At 39.5% G+C, this 16020-nt stretch overlaps 1 long non-coding RNA gene and 1 pseudogene across 1 annotated transcript in view; one reads left to right on the top strand and one right to left on the bottom strand.

Annotated features, from left to right (window-relative positions):
• LOC134736204 (uncharacterized) overlaps nucleotides 1–16020 on the bottom strand; it is a 54664-nt gene that overhangs the window by 16747 nt on the left and 21897 nt on the right. The gene's annotated exons all lie outside the window — the stretch shown is intronic.
• Nucleotides 3190–4507, top strand: LOC129478542 (ras-related protein Ral-A-like; annotated as a pseudogene).

Here is a 16020-nt window from a genome sequence, read left to right as displayed (position 1 = left end):
ACATGGATACATATGTAACAAACCTGCACATTGTGCACATGTACCCTAAAACCCTAAAGTATAATAAAAAAAAAGTGTCCTTAAAAAAAAAAAAAAAGAAAGAAAAGAAAATAGATGCTTATTCACTGCAAAGGAATAATGATGCCTCTGCACCTCTGCACTCTGAAATAAAAATGGTTACTAGAAAAATGTTTTTATTTTGTACTTAAGCAGAGAACAAATTAGGTGTAAGTTCTAAATAGAAGAAATCACCAAGGATCCTTTGTATTTCAAGTAAGTTCTTTTTTTGTAGGTACATAGTCATGTAAATTATACATAAACATATATTGCTGAATTAATTTTATTTGAATTCGAGGTGGGCTATCTTTGGCTATTTTAAATTATCTTGGAAAACTTTGGAAATAACACTAGATTTGACAAAGGAATTCAACTTCAATGTATTATCTTTGTATGTCTTCTCAAATTAGCAAAACTTATTTTCCTCAATGTATCTTAATATATAGTTTAAGGCCTTCAGAACTAAACAATTTCAGCTGTACAAAATTCTATGTTTAGTAAATTTGAGTCATGTACCATAAAAGATCAGTGTAAGTTTTGTTTTATCCTTGCACATGATGTATTTTCCACAAAGTTTAGCAACTGAAAATAAAAGAAAGCTTATCTGCTGTGTTATTGTTGGTTGTGTTGGTTGTTATTTGGCTGTATCCACAGATCACGGGTTTGCCAATTTTTCATTTTCTATGAACCCTATCTTCCAATGGCCTTCTGAAACTTTATTTCAAGATCTGTTTTCAAGATACACTCAGGAATGCACTGGTTCCGTATTTCATAGCTCATCACTGAATTCCTAAAGATTACATTATAGTATCTTGAATTCCCTGGAATTTTCTATACCCCACTGAGTTCCATATCTACTGGATTGACTTGCACTCTTATTGTCTTGAAAATATATTAATAGGAGTTTTATATTTTTAAGTCCATTAAACATTCAGATGTCTGCACTCAGAATCTACACCATCTCTTTTTTGATCACTGGTCCAAGGATATAACTTTTATTGGGTCAGCAACTCTCCACAGCTCTTCCTATAGTGTTTCTTACCTCAGAAAATGGCAGTGTTGTGCTCCTAGTAGCTCAGTCCGAAAACCTTAGAGACAGCCTCCACTCTTCTCCTTCACTCATACTCCACTTCCAGTCCATGAGTTTTATTTTCAAATATACTTCAAATCTAATCACTGTTTACTACCTTCACTACTCCCATCTTGGTCTAAGTCAGCATCACTGCCTTGTTAGATTAGTTTCCTAATAGGTCTTCATGCTTCCACCTTGAATACCCTTCCATCACTCCCAACACACACACACACACACACACACACACACACTATTTACACCACCGTCAAAACGATACTATAAAATACCTTTACTTATTTATGTAGCACACACTTCCATGGCATTAGTTTGTGCCAGGAACTGCTCAAAACACTTTACAAATATTAACTATTTTAATACTTATTCTAATCCTATGTAGCAGGGACCATGATTATCCCACTTTATAGGAAAGAAAACAGAAGCACAGAGAAAATAATAATAATTTGCCCAAAGTCACCCAGCTAACATGTCAGAAAACCAGGACTCAACCCCAGCAGCCTTAGCTCCAGACTGCATTCACTCAGAGCATGTCATTGTCCTGCCTGAGAAAACCCATCATCTTCACATCTCACACAGAGTGAAAGCCTGAGTCCCCAAAGGGCTTACTAGAGTCTACATATCACTGGTCTACCTTAGACAGACCATACAGTCTCCCATCTCAGGGTCTTTGATCCTTCCCTCTGCCAGGAACACTCATCTTCCATGTATACATTTGTCTCGCCCTCTCTCTTCCTTCAGATTCCTGAGCAAAGACCAGTGAAGACTTCCTAAATTCACACCTATGCCTTGCCAAACTTCTTTACTCTGCTTTATTTTTCTCCGGAGCACTTATTGCTGCCTAAATATATGCATTTGTCTGTTTGCTTTTGTCTACCTCCTCCCCTTGAAGATGTAAGCTCTGTGAGGCAAGGGCTTTGTCCTTTGTTCCCTGCTGCATCTCCAGTGCCTAGAATGTAGGAGGCCCTCAATTACCATCTGTTGGACAACTTAAGAATTATTGAACGAATCACAAAGATCAATGTGTAGAAGAAACATTTGTGAAAGAGGAAGTAGGCAATTTTGACTTCACTCTTTCTGCCCTGCCACTTTGACCCCAGTGCTATTTAGCCTGACATTTTAACCCTGGTGTTTGCTTTTTGCTTCAACACGACCCACAGTAAAGTGATTCAACATATATAGATGATTAGATTTGTAATTCCATAAGCCAGCCCTGGATATAAAGTAATCCTAAAATGTTTGTGGAATATTGTTCCCAGTTTTCTTATGGTTTTGATAAAATTTAAATATAACACTTTAAATCGTGTACAACTATAGTACAACTCCGATGAAAAGCATATGGAGAGTTCTCAAAGAACCAAAAATAGAAGTACCATTCAATCCAGAATCCCACCACTGCATATCTACCCAAAAGAAATAAAAAATCATTTCTCCAAAAACACACCTGCACTCACATGTTTATCACAGCACTACTATTCATAATAGCAAAGATATGGAATCAACCTAAATGTCCATCAAAGAATGACTGGATTAAAAAAAGTGATATATATATATATACACACACATGTATATATACACACACATCATGAAATACCACTCAGCCATAAAATATGTCCTTTGCAACAACATGGATGGAACTGGAGACCATTATTCTAAGTGAAATAACTCAAACAGAAAGTCAAATACTACATGTTCTCACTTATAAGTGGGAGCTAAACAGCTAAACATGGACATAGACAGTGAAATAGGCACGGGAAATGCAGAAGGGTAGGAGGATGGGACAGGATTTAGGGATGAGAAATTACCCAATGGGTACAATGCACACTATTTGGGTGATGGTCACAGCGAAAGCTCAGACTTAACCACTACACAATATGTCCATGTAACCAAACTGCACTTGTATCCCCTGAAATCTATTTAAATAAACAAATCACATATAATTAATATTATTAGTAAAAATAATCAACCCAAATATTATACTCATGGGAAAACTTTTTATAGTTTAAAACTGACAAAACCTATATTTCATCAATATAATTGATACCATGGAGGACGGTGGATCTCCCCAGGGCGGAGCCCTGGAATCATCGTCCTCCTCCAGCCACCCAAGCTCCTCTGCCACCCGTCAGAGTCCTCCTTTGGCCGTTGCCAGCCCGGGGCCTCCCAGGTGATGAGGGCCAAGCACCCTCCGGCAGGAGCCACGGAGCAGTGACTTCCAGAGCCTTAGGGGCAGCAGACTGGCTCGCACTGCAGATTCTTCCTAATCCTTTGGTGAAAACTGCAACACAAGAAGCCCGCAAATAAGCCCAAGGGTCATAACTCTTTGGCCTTACACAAAGTCATCATGGTGGACAGTGGCAGTGTGGGCAAGTCCGCTCTGACTCTATGTGTCCAGAGTTGGTTCCTTCCAGTGGGTTCCTGGTATCTCTGACTTCAAGAATGAAGCTGCCGACCTTCTTGGTGAGTGTTACAGCTCTTAAAGGTGGCACGGATCTGAAGACTGAGCAGCAGCAAGATTTATTGTGAAGAGCAAAAGAACAAAACTTCCACAGCATGGAAGACAACCCAATTGGGTTGCCACTGCTGGTTGGGGTGGCCAGTTTTTATTCCCTTATTTGTCCCCTCCCATGTCCTGCTGATTGGTCCATTTTACAGAATGCTGATTGGTCCATTTTACAGAGTGCTGATTGGTCCATTTTACAGAGCACTGATTGGCACATTTTACAAACCTCTATCTAGCTACAGAGTGCTGATTGGTGCATTTTACAAACCTCTTGTAAGACAGAAAAGTTCTCCAAATCCACACTGGACCCAGGAAGTCCAGCTGGCTTCACCTCTCACCTACAGTTCATGCAGGATGAGTTTGTGGAGGAATATGAGCCTACCAAAGCAGATAGCTATCAGAAGAAGTGAGCTCGGAATGGGGAGGAAGTACAGATCTATATGGTAGATACAGCTGGGCAGGAGGACCACACCGCAATTAAAGACAACTACTTCCACTGTGACTTCTCTATTACAGAAATGGAATCCTTTGCAGTTACAGTTGACTTCAAGGAGCAGATTTAAGAGTAAAAGAAGATGAGAATATTCCATTTCTACTGGTTGGTAACAAATCAGATTTAGAAGACAAAAGGCAGGTTTCTATAGAAGAGGCAAAAAACAGAGCTGACTAGTGGAATGTTAACTATGTGGAAACGTCTGCTAAAACACGAGCTAATGTTGACAAGGTATTTTTTTACTTAATGAGAGAAATTCGAGTGAGAAAGATGGAAGACGACAAAGAAAAGAGTGGAAAAACAAGAGGAAAAGTTTAGCCAACTCAATCAGAGAAAGATGCTGCATTTTATAATCAAATCCCAAACTCCTTTCTTATCTTGACTATACTAATAAATATAATTTATAAGCATTGCCACTGAAGGCTCAACTGACTGAAATTACTTTAACATTTTGGAAATTGTTGTATATCACTGAAAGCATGAATTGGAACTGCAATGAAATTCAAATTTACTTAAAAAAGAAATTAATGTGGCTTCACCAAGAAACAAAGTTCAACTTATTTAGTAATTGCCAACAATTATCATGACCCTGAATGTAGCATGGGAGCTTGTGTTTCTGGGGCAGTCTTTCTGGAAATATTAAAGAGGTGAGATGGGGGTGAGGAGAGGGAGGAAAGAGGACTTCCTCTGGTGTTTTATTATAAAGCTTACATTTTATATCATATTAAAATATCTTGGTATTCTACTGCCTTGAAAAATGATGATTGTGAACATGATAGTTAAACTGTACCACTTTTTTAAACCATTGTTATGCAAAATTTAGAGGAAAAAGTTATTGGCATGGTTGTTGCATATAGTTAAACTGAGAGTAATTCATCTGTGAATCTGCTTTAATTACCTGGTGGTTAAAGTGGTGTAAACTTGTACATGGAAATTTTTGAATATGCCTTAATTTAGAAACAGAAAAATACCCGGTTATATCATTCTGGGTGTGTTCTTGCTGACACCAGGGGTCCACTGCCTCATGTGTCTTGGTGAGAAAATATATGCTCAGCATGGAGTACAGCTTTTGTATAGAAGATTCTTGAGAAGTAACTGCCTGCTAGGAGTGTGTCCAAATTTAAAATGTGTGCCATACTCTGGTTCTTGAAAATAAGATTCCAGAGCTCCTTGATCGCTTTTAATAAACTTCAAGTTCATTTAAAATGAAGGGCCAGCATATACTTGTAAGATAATTTTCAACTGCAAGGATTCAGCACCAGTTATGTTTGAATGAACCCTCTTTTTCTTTAAGATGCTGGTCCCTGGAAATCACTTTCTGCCAGTGGTGAGCATGTAAGTGTTAAGTTTTTGATCTCCTGGGAGCAGGGCACAGGAAGAAAATGTCAATAATGCTAATGCATTTTGCACTATTGAATGAAGAACACTGGAGCTACATTTTCAGAAGTTAACATCAAGCAGTCAAACCTGGGTACGATGCAGAAAACATGTTTGGCACACACCGACCAAACATCAGGCTGTGTCACCATGGTGTGGTGTTCCTGCCGGAAGAATTCTAGCACGCTATTTGGGGACATAATTTCAGTGGGAAATATGCCGCTGTCCGATATTTATTTCCTCTTTGCAGTGGAACTAGGACAGTTGATTCAACAGAGTATTTTTTTTCCTTTTGCTCAGTCTTGATTTAAACAGTTCAAAGATGTGTTCAGGCATTCCAGGTAACAGGTGTGTATGTAAAGTTAAAAATAGACGTTCTAGGAACTCACTCCTTAGATATTACATCCAGTTTCTCATGTTAAATATTTGTCCTTAAAGGGTTTGAGAGGTACATCTTTCATTTTGTATTTCTCATAGGCTATGTCACATGCAGAATTCAAGTCACCAGTGTAACACTGGCCAGCAGGCCCAGCAATCTCCATGTGCACTCATTACAGTCTTGTTTAACCAGAGGTCCTAACCACTAACATTGTGACTTTGCTTTGAGACCTTTCCTTTCCTGGGTACTGAGGTGCTATGAAGCCAACTGACAAAGATGCATCGTGTGTCTTAGGCTGATGCCACTACCTGATTTGTTTAGCTGCAATTTGAGCCATTTAAAGACCAATAAACTTCTTTTTAAAATATATATATTTAAATTAAATAATATATATATATAATTTACACCCACAAGAATAGAGCAAGTAATAAGTATACTTTATACAAATAGTCAAAAAAAATAAAGTTAATAGTTAAACCCATACATTTTAGTCACTTCAAAATATTTATGGGCCAGGCACAGTGGCTCATGCCTGTAATCCCAGCACTTTGGGAGGCCAAGGTGGGTGGATCACCTGAGGTCGGGAGTTCAAGACCAGCCTGACCAACATGGCAAAACCCTGTCTCTACTAAAAATACAAAATTAGCCGGGCGTGGTGGTGCATGCCTGTAATCCCAGCTACTCAGGAGGCTGAGGCAGGAGAATTGCTTGAACCAGGGAGGCAGAGGCTGCAATGAGCTGAGATTGAGCCATTGCACTCCAGTCTGCACAACAAAGAGTGAAACTCCATCTCAAAAAATATATATATACATATATAGAGATAGATATAGATATAGATATGTGTGTGTGTATCCAGATAGATAGATAGATAGATGATAGATGATAGATAGATAGATGATAGATAGATAGATGATAGATAGATGATAGATAGATAGATAGATAGATAGATAGATAGATAGATAGATTACATAGCTTTTATTGTTCCAGGCACTATTTTAAGAGCTTTTATAAAAAAGTAACTGATTTACTCTCATAAAATATTTTATGAGTTAGATGCTAATGCTAATATGATCCTTTTTCACAGATGAAAAGGAAACAGAGAAGTTAAGTAACTTGCCCCAAGTGACATGGTAAGCAGTGACAAAGCCTGAGTTGGAACTCATCAGTCTCGTTCTAGAGTCTGTTTGATGCTCTGCCTTCTTCCTAATAACCCTTTATTATTGATTAGAAAATTACAAATTTACATCTTCTTATCAGAATTTAGATCTGCAGAATTAAGCACAACCAAGTTAAATGTGTTAGAATGAGATCATGTTTTTTGCAGGGATGTGGGTGGAGCTGGAGGCCATTACCCTTAGCAAACTAACACAGGAATAGAAAACCAAACACCACAGGTTCTCACTTTTAGGTGGGAGCTGAATGATGAGAACACATGGACACAGGGAGGGGAACAACACACACTGGGGCCTCTGGGAGGATAGAGGGTGGAAGGAGAGCGAGAATCAGGAAAAATAACTATTGGGTGCTAGGCTTAGTACCTGGGTGATGAAATAATCCATACAACAAACCCCCATGACAGAGTTTACCTATGTAACAAACCTGCACATGTACTCCTGAACTCAAAAGTTTAAAAAACAGAAATAATAGCCACAAAAGAAAACTCACAATGGCAAAAGCTCAGTTAGCACAGTTTGATATGAACTATGATCTAATAATTTCCAGAATTTCCAGTAATTTCCACCAAAAAAGTTGATGGCAGCGAAAACAACTTCTGAAAACTAAAATTAAAAATTTTTAAAAATTAAGGGACAAAAAGATGCCATGCAAAATAGTTATCAAAGAGTGAAACAGGTTTCATGCAGTTTGCTTTTATATACCAGCCAAGATGGACTCAGTAATGGTATGGTAACGGATAGCAACCACACTTTAGTTTTTCTGTGATTTGAAGTGAAAGGCTCATTGATTTTTATTGAAAGTCTGAAAGAGAAGGTAATGTGACAGACATGTAGCATGAATGTCATTGTTTGTGGTGTCAAGCATCTCATATTTCACTGGCCGCAGCAAGTCACATGCCCAGGTCTCCCTTTAGGCAAGTTGTGCCATGCCCTGAATACTCAGAAATAGGAGAGCCACTTATTAACAAGCAGTTAGTTCAATCAAAATTCATCAGCATGTGGTTCCCAGATAAATATACAAAATTAGCACTCTGATTACAAGGAAGACAGAGCAGCAGGAAATGTCTGTAGGGCATCCAACCAACATTTTCTGCCACCATAAATGTTGGCAATAATAAACTTCATGACAAAGCCAGCATTCATTAAGAGCTCAGAAAATGCCAGGCACTGTGCTTCTTATATGTTTTCTTATTTAATTCCCAAGTCCTACAAGGGAAGCACATTATTGTCTATGTTATGGAAAGGAAAACTGAAGAACGAAGAGTAAAATACTTTTGCAGATCTGGTAAATGTTGAAGCTGAGACAAGAACCTAAGCAGTCCGATTAATACCCCCTCTTAGAACTACTCCCTCATTGTGCTTCCCTTCTGAATTGCACGATTCAGAGCATAGAGCACTTTATCTCTGGATATTGCAGGCTTTGCAATAGTATTCATCTGTGGATCTTGAGTGCAAAATAAAATTTGACCCTGGTGGTTTAGCTATAACTGGAAAGGACAACTTCCACGACATTTTCTCATAAAGGCTGCTGCCAACATCATCGAGAACAGCATGTGCTCTTCCAGATTACAGTGATAAGAAGGTTGATGTTGCTGAAAGCCGCAAGTCCTGATGAAGCAGCTCTTCTCTAGGAGAGGGACATTTCCGCTGGCCTCCGTTGAATCCTGTGCATTGGCTTCTTAGGGAGGAACTGGCTGAAACTGCTGGAAAACCACATCCATGGGATTCATGCTGTTGGAAATGCTGTCAACAGGAAATGGTCAACAAATTGCCCTAAACCCACGGAGCTCGCAGAGGGGTACTGCTGCCGTTCTGTCTGGACATAGCCATGCTGTCTACTCACTTGAAGACTGTAAGACCCCTTCCATTCTAAGGCAGGAGTAATTGAAGAAAAAGGGAATCTCTACCTAAATAAGTTGTATTCAAATTATTCATCTACACCTGGGAATTTACGCCAATCATACCAAAATAAAATATAGCTAGTACAATGACTGGTGTCTGCTGAGCTGTAAATCTCTTCAACAGGTGCTTGTTGTTATGGGCTGGGAGACACTGATGATAATGCCTTTGAGCCATTAACCCCCTCCAACACACACACACACACACCCCATGGCTTCCTTATCTTGCCCTAAGTTTTTTTCAAATCAATTGGATCTCTTTCAATACTCTACACCCTCCTTGGATGCTTTCTTTCATCCTTGGGGTACACAAGGGCTCTGTGAGGAGGCCCTCGGGGCTTTTAGTCCAGGCTCTTCATCATCCCGTGGCTGGTCTGCTATTTCAACCCCATGATAATCAAGGGATTCTAACAGGCTTCTAGTCTCCCCTGGCTATGCAACAGGTAGGATACTCTAGGATACAACACATCCATTCCTTTCTGTTTGGGGAGTGGGGAGGACAGGGAGGACTGGGCAGGATTTGGGTTTCTCCCACTAACTCTTACATCACCATATGTTTTGTTGATTTGGGCATAATCTCCATGCCTTGCTACCTTCAAGATTTTGTATTCTGATATTCAAAGCCAAGCATTTGAACTTTAAAACATGTTATCTGTCTTAAACACTTGGCTTTTAAGACTTCTGTTTTTGCTATGACTTTTAAAACCCATCCATCAATCCAACTAACGTCCCCTTTCTAAGCAGTACCTGCTCTCCCATTGAGAGCAATGTACAAAGAAAATTATATGGTGGAGGAAATGTAATGGGTTCAAAGCTGCCCAGCGGAGGAGCAGGAAGGAGGTGTCGAGAACTCTGAAAAATGGATCTCAACATACTGTTTGTTAAATCTACTTTCTGGAATGCTGTTTCCTCCTATTTTGAGATTATGCTAATTTATGTTGCATTTAGTATATGCCAGCAACTTCCACGACTTTAACCTTCAGTCCTCACAGAAACATTATGAGTTGGAGCTTTTATCTTCTTTCACTGATAAGAAAAGGGAGTCTTAGAGACATTCATTAACTTGACGAAGTTCACAAAGGTGGTGGAACCAGGCACTGTGTTAGTCCGTGAATGTACGTAGATTAATGATACAAAGATGACTGCATCAACTGGTGTAGGCATCAAACATGTAAATGAATCTTGGCAGCACATTTGGCTGGGACTATTATTGAGGTTTACACACATAGGATGGCCTTTTAACTTAGGGTTATGGAAGACTTCCTACGGAGATTCACACCTGAGTTGATTCATAAAGGACAAGCAGAAAAGTTAGACAAGTGAAAAAAAAAAAAAGAGGAAGGGAAAGAAAGGGTATTTCAGGGCCTAGGAATAACATAAACAAAAGCACAAGGGCAAGCTGAAATAGAATGTTTTGCTCCCTGTTTCAGGCTATTTCTCCAGTTACCTACAAGTGACCCAAAATTTCATACCTTGTAACAATAGTTATCCTGCTCATAAACCTGCAATTTAGACAGGACCTGGTGGGAATAATTCATCTATGCCCTGTCTGGCATCATCTGGGATAGCTCAAAGGCTGGGACTAAATCAACTAAAGGCTCATTTACATGTAAGTTGACATTGGCAGCAGGCTGAGACCCAAGCTGGGTCTGTGGGCTGATAATCCTACACAGTCCTGGATGGCTCATGTGGCTGGGCTTTCTCACAGCATGTCGGCTGGGTTGCAAAAATGAGCATCCCGAGAGATAATAAACCATGTGGAAGCCGTAATGCATTTTAAAATTTATTTTATTTTTATTAATACATAATATTTGTACATATTTATGAGGTGCATGCAATATTTTGTTACAAAAGTAAAATGTGTAATGATTAAGTCAGGGTATTTAGGATATCCATCCCACGAGCATTTATCATTTCTATGCACTGAGAACATTTGAGGTCCTCACTTCTAACTATTTTGAAATGTACAATACATTCATAACACATTTTAGACTTAGCCTTATAAGTTATGCAGTGTCACTTCCACCATGTTCAATTTGTTGAAACAGCCGCAAAATGCACCCAATTTCAAGGATAAGAGAAAAGCCTTCAATCCTGAGAGGGCATAGCAGTGTTTTGGAAAAGCATGTAGACCTGGAAATATGGTTGTGGTCATTTTTCAAATATACAATATAGTATAACTCTAAACTTAAAAGAATAATATAACATGCAAATAGAGCCACTTTCCATAGCTACTGTGTCTTTCTTGATCTAATCACACTATTAGCTGCATGAGATCATTGATTGATTCATTGCTTACTAAGAGGGGTTGCTAGCTAAAAGCCAAGAAAAGAATTTAAATCATATGCCAGGCATCAGCATGAATTATCCATACAGTAGGCTAAGCACAGGAAATCCTGTCATCACTGCACAAAATGCTTGTTGTGTTTTCTTGGCCACATGGCAAATAACCATTCATAAACTTTCTGTAACAAAGACTGATCTAGAAATTGTGTCAGAAGGCCTTGAATGTATTCTTGCAATTGAAAGACCATTTCAAGCTATTTGTCCCAGCCACCACAGGGACCTCTTTTACTAAAGGCAGTGTTAATAAATCTTGACCAAAACTTTCTAATGATTTTGCAGAGCCATTTCAGTAAAGGTCCTTATTATTTGTGGAAATATCTTCAAAATGACTTGAATCTTTTACTTCATCTCCAGGTCCAACAATCATAGCTCCATGCCATTTAATGGTAACAGATTGTAAAATGCTACATCTTACAAGGCCCAAAATGCAAATGGCTCCACACTGCAGGTCATGTCAATGACCTGAAAAGTTGCTACGCCTGGGCAACTTGGAGGGACACTAAAATGATTAGAACCATCTTTTCTAGAGTCATTTAACTCTAAATCCTCAGCTTCTTAGTCACTGCCTCTCCCCTCTATGGGCTCATCAGACACCCAGTAAAGAAGCAATGATTCTTCTCTGTCTCCCACCGTGATGAGAATAGACATGATGGAGAGCAAATGAGGACATAAGCCCTTTTACCACAGAATTTACATTCTAGAAGTGACAGATGTTACACAATTACATAAGTATGAAATATAAATGAAAAGGGATAAATGCTGTGATGCAAAAGCTCCTGGTTCTATGAGAGTGTATTGTAAAGAAGCTGATGCACACAGAGAGACAAGTAAGGGGAGAAAGAGTGGAGGAAGAGGGGATGGAGACAGAACAACTCAGGCAAGAGCCTGAAGCAGGAGGCACATGATGAGTTCGAGGAACTGAAAGAAGAAAATGGCATAGCACCAGGATGCTTGGAGCTGTGGCCCTAGATGACATGGGGGGCCCTTCTCTTGAGAACAATGAAGGGCCATTCACAAGGTTTAAGCCTCCAGATATTTTAATTCCTTCCATTCAGGAGCATGTCTTCATCAACTAGAGATAGCCATGTCAGGGTAGCCCAGTCATTTTCTTGTGCTCACCTTACTGGTCTTCTGCTATAGTTTGTTACCTGGACACAGTAGCGGTTGTCCACTTTCTGTAGTGTATGTATTCTGCCTAATATGACTCTTCCTTTCTCCTGGATCTATACACCGCTGACACTTCATCTTCCTAAAGTGCAATTTTCATCACATCACTCTCCTCAGAAACTTTCAGAGGCAAATTCAGGATGGAAGGTAAATTCAAGCAATCCTCTGTTTTTTCTGTTCCTATACCGTCTGTCACCCTCACCAGCAGCTCTACTCCTCCCAGAATGAATCTTCTACTTCACTCAAATTCAGTATTTTTTCCCCACCATCACACAAATGCTCATGGCATGCCTCCTTCTTGAAATGATCTTGCTTTCTTCCTACCCTACTCTTACTCATCCATTAGAACAGCACCCGAGTCCCATGTCTCTGGAAGCTTCCACAGCCAGTGCAGTTTACATTTATTTCTCTCTCCGGATCTGAGAGCTCTTGTTACCTCTGTTCTTCATATTTGTAACTGGTCATAAATGAATGCACACTCTTGTGATATTCTGTAACTATTTAGATAAGTTTATCGCGCTTCCATCAAGGACACAAGATTTTTGTTATCAGAAGCCACGTGTTCTATATTACTCATAGCTCTTAGTTGAAGGGTAAACTTCAGGGAAGAGGACAGGAGTCATTCAAGGATCTACACATAAACACTGTAGAATGAGCCATTCTATTTCATGAGCAACAATGACATCTAGTGGCTGCCAGGTTGCATAGCTTCTTCTGACTTTAATAACTGGACAAGGCATTTAGAAAGAGAATATTACAGAATATTTAATGAACCCAAGTTATTCCCACCAACTACACTGCTTATGAAGGTATTTCAAATATGGATTTATGTGTTCTGGCTGCCCAAAGCCTTCCCCCATCCTCCCGTGGTCCAACGACCCACAAACTGCTGGTAAGAGGTCCCCGCGTGTGCTCCCTGCAAACCGCAACTTCCCTTTCCCGTAGGAAGATCACCAGAAATTTTCATGGAGATTATGCGATTTTCAACTTTCTGCTTCCTGTGAAGATAGAGGTTTATGTGGATAAATATTTATTTTGGAAATAAAGTATGTAATTTAGTAGGAAACTTGAGATGATAAATATGATAACCAGAGTAGAAACGCACTTGAAAGCCAAATGAGAGAAAGTCAGTGTGGCGTAGAGGAAGTTTGTGGGCTTTGGCTTCTGAGGGACTTGGGATCGGATGCCAGGTCGTCCCATAAAGTCACGTGATCGTTATGACAGACTGACGTCTCTGGGGCGCCATCTTCGCATCCCAAACATTGAAGGTGACATACATACAGCCTACCTGGCAGCTTTGGGAAGGATTCGATACAATCTTATATAGTAAGATTCTGGCCTGGAGTAGGTAGCCCATAAATAATAGCTATTCCTATGGTTTTACATTTTACTGGAAATAATTGTCCTCCTCTTTCCAATTTGATATTTTTTAAAATCGAAAACCTGTTTTTTATCTGAAATTGTCAATAACTCATTCTGATCTTCATTTAAATTACCTCATTGCTTCTGATTTCAGATGTTTATGCTGGAAAATAATGAGGTTGAGGAAAATATCTCAAATCTCTGAAAATGACGTAGGAATTCTAATCTGCCATAGACCTCAAAATCTGAATAATAATGAAGGGTGTAGAAGAACTGGAGCAGACTATAATTATTGTTATATATAGCAGTTGAAAAAGTAACCCTTTTAACTCAAGGAACCTGGCTTTGTGGAGGGAGAAAACAGGCCTAGGAATAAATATGTAAACAAATGTATGGCAAGAAAATATTGTGAAGTCCTGATTTGTGTGGCCCCCTGTGGGCAGCGTGGGAATCCACAATCACCCTTATAAAATATTTCCTTAGAAAACATCATCTTGGCCTTCTAAGCTTTACCTGAACGTAAGGTAAAGGAAGAGCTTGTTTCAAAAGTTTACTTTTTTGCTTATTATTTGGAATGTAGCAAAAATTTTTCTTATATTATTATTATATACAATGGCTTATTTCACAGCCAATCCCACAGATTAATGCCAAAGACAGGCTTCAATTACATAACTCCACAAATAGGACTGGTATAGGTAGCAAAAATGGACAGTGATGTTCCTTTGGGAATACAGAATAATAGAATTCCTGGGCTAGAAGAAATTTGAGATCTCCTTTCTAAATTCTAAGTGAGTAGATAGAAAACACACCTTCTCCCAGTTTCAGCTCTGATGTGGGAGCAAATAATCCTGTCCCCACTTAAGACAAATTCAATCTTCTTCCTCTCCTTCTCAGTATTACAACAGAAACCACAGGAGGGTGGGGGGAAGATGGACAGAAAACCTGCCTCTAATTATCACTCTTCCATTGTTGGTGGGGTGGGGGGCCATGAGGAGTGTTAGTCATCCCAAAATCTCAGGGGTGAAAACAACCCAGATCTATTCCACGCTCACATTAATGGCCATTGCAGTTTGGCTGCATCTCTGTTCTAATACTTTCTTCTGGAATTCAGGCTGAAGAAGTAGCTACTAATAAGGACATGCTATTCTGATGGCAGAGGGAAAAAAATTAATTGACAGATGAGATGACTCTTGAAGTTTCTGCTTAGAAATGACACAGGCCTCTTCCACTCACATTCATCAGTCAAGGCAAGTTACAAAGCTAAGCCAGAGGTCAATGGGAGCGTAAGTATACTCCTCGCAATGGAAGGGGCTCCAGAGAGGGTATAGTAAGGAGGGGCAGCAAAAAACTTGGACAAATAATGAAATATGCCACATTTATCGAATATAAACAGAGTGCTTAAGATTACTTAGTCCTCAAACTCAACCAAAAATCAGATATAATAACCCTTTCCAGCCTAGTCTCAGGTTTGCTGTAAAGTCAAGCCTATGATTATGTCAAAGATGACCACTTTCAGAGATTCTGTCCAATAGCTATCATGTGGAACCCTGGTGTCTGTATTGTTTAAATGCTCCAGGATTGAGAGGCTCTCTGGTTAAGTTCTGATCAATGGTTTCCAAACCTAGCCACTCAGAACCCGGAAAGCTCTTAGAAAATGCACACTTCTTGGCCTTATCCCAAAGATTCTGATTCAGTAGGGCTTGGTTAGAGTTCCAGATTCTGTATTTTAAAAAGATCCCCAGGAGATTCTGATGTAAAACTACATAGGGAATCCCTATGCTATAGGATTCTTTTTAACAGCAAAATTCTGTAACTTATAGTCAGTAACTTCCCCCTCCCCCCCTCTTTTTGTTGTTTTTGGAGGGAGGAAGGGTGTGCTTTGGTGAGCAGGCCTATGCAAACTTAACCACAAAGTCCACCAAGCTGAGAGGCCAAAGAGGCTGACATATCTGGTTTCTCAGGCAGAAACATTTAATGGGGGCTTATGAACAGAGGCCATGTCACAGGCAGCTGAGAGACAAGATGCTGGATTCCCACCCATACTGTTAGCACTGAGACCCAGGGCTTATAGAGCATAGCAAAAGAATGTGTACGACAATCAAAGTCAATCTCTTCAATTAGCAAGAATCAGAATGCAAGAATTTGGTTAAGGACAGAATTTATGGTAAGTGTGTCT

Source organism: Symphalangus syndactylus, chromosome 3 (genome assembly GCF_028878055.3).
Source record: "Symphalangus syndactylus isolate Jambi chromosome 3, NHGRI_mSymSyn1-v2.1_pri, whole genome shotgun sequence".
NCBI lineage: Eukaryota > Metazoa > Chordata > Mammalia > Primates > Hylobatidae > Symphalangus > Symphalangus syndactylus.
The sequence above is the reverse complement of the archived record's forward strand: the minus strand, read 5'-3'. Positions and strand labels throughout refer to the sequence as shown.